Here is a 1743-nt window from a genome sequence, read left to right as displayed (position 1 = left end):
AGTCACTTCCCTCCATGATGAGTAATTTCCCATTAGTACTGTTCTTATTTCACTTTCTCTTGAAAAAATACTGCATCCAACAGTACAGGTTGTCTTGGATACCTCCTTGATGGTACAGTTCCCATAAAAGTCTTTGGTGCAGTACTCTGTCAAATGCTTTCTTGAAATCTAAATAGATATTCCACCCATCCTTCTCTTTTCTGTAATGTTTCATTAACTCTATCAAAGTAGCGTAATAGATTAGTAACACATGATTTTCCCTTTCTAAAACCAAACTGTCATTCTGTTAACATACTATGTTCCTCTAGATGGTTTACTCAAAATTTTCTTATTAACTTTTCTTAATTACAACACTGGCCAGTGATACTGGTCGGTAGTTGAGTGGATTCTATTCCCTTTCTTGAATAGGGGAACAATATCTGCTTTCTTCTAATTATCATGTAGTTTACATTGACCTAAGGATTCCTAGAATGTTAAATATAATGGTCTGCGAACCTCTTCTGCACATTCATTTAGCACCCAGCCTGAAATTTCATCAGGACCATATGCTTTTCCTTTGTCTAATTTACTTAACTCTTCCTGTACTTCTTTTTCTGATATTTGTATATCTGGTAATATGTGTAGGCATGCATGTTCCTTATCATCTTCAAAATTATTTTCTTCTATAGAAACTGATTAGAAATTTTTATTTAGTACATCACAAATATCATTCTCTTGTGTATAATGATCCCTTCATCCATAATGGTCTGTATTTTATCTTTAACTTTGGTTTTGCTTTGGATGTAGCTGTAAAATAGTTTAGGTTGGTCACTACTTTTATTTATAATGTCTTCCTCAGACTATCTTTGAGTTTCTCTCCTTGTCCCTGTATAATCATTTCTTGCCTTTTATAGTTGTTATATGCCCTCTTGGTATTGTGTCCTCAGCATCTTCTGTGTGTCTGAGTGTGTGTGTGTGTGTGTGTGTGTGTGTGTTCTTACCTAATTGTATCTTTACAGGAATGAGTCAAGCTCGTACTGTCCCGTGTCTTAAACCATATTTATCGTACATATCCTTAAATTTGTGAATTGTTTTGGCACACACTATTTCATTCGGTAGTGCATTCCATTGATCAATTGCTCTGTTTGGGAAACTGAGTTTCCTTATGTCTTTATCACCTCTCTTCTTATGCAGTTTTTTGCAGTGTCCTCTTGCTGATGCTTCTCCATATGATAAGTAATCATTTATGTCTATTTTCTCCTTCCCTGATATGCACTTGTATAGCATTATCATGTCACCTCTTTTCCTTCTCTCCTGTAGTGTTGGTAGATTCAGTTTATTTAGTCTTTCTTCGTAGCTTAGGTCCCTTAAGCTTGGTATCCATCTTCTAGTGGCCCTTTGAACTTTTTCAATCTTGTCTATGTGCTTTTAGAGATGAGGATTCCAGACTACTGATGCATATTCCAGGGTTGGTCTAATGAATGATGTTATTATCCTTCTTATCATGTCTTCATTTATGTATGTGAATGCTATTCTCATATTTGCAAGCAGTGTATACATGTTCCGTACCTTCTCGCTGATGTGGTCAGCCGGAGATAGTCTGTTATTGATGATCACACCTAGGTCTTTCTCTCTTTCTGATGTGTATAGGGTTTTATTTCCTAACTTATAATCCCAATCAGGTCTTTTTCCACTTTTACCAAACTTGATTACATGACACTTGTCCACATTGAATTCCATTTGCCATATACTACTCCATTCATG

The sequence above is a fragment of the Coenobita brevimanus genome, chromosome 43 (assembly GCF_032717465.1).
Source record: "Coenobita brevimanus isolate Jiangsu-jjx chromosome 43, ASM3271746v2, whole genome shotgun sequence".
NCBI lineage: Eukaryota > Metazoa > Arthropoda > Malacostraca > Decapoda > Coenobitidae > Coenobita > Coenobita brevimanus.
This window is presented reverse-complemented; position numbering follows the sequence as displayed.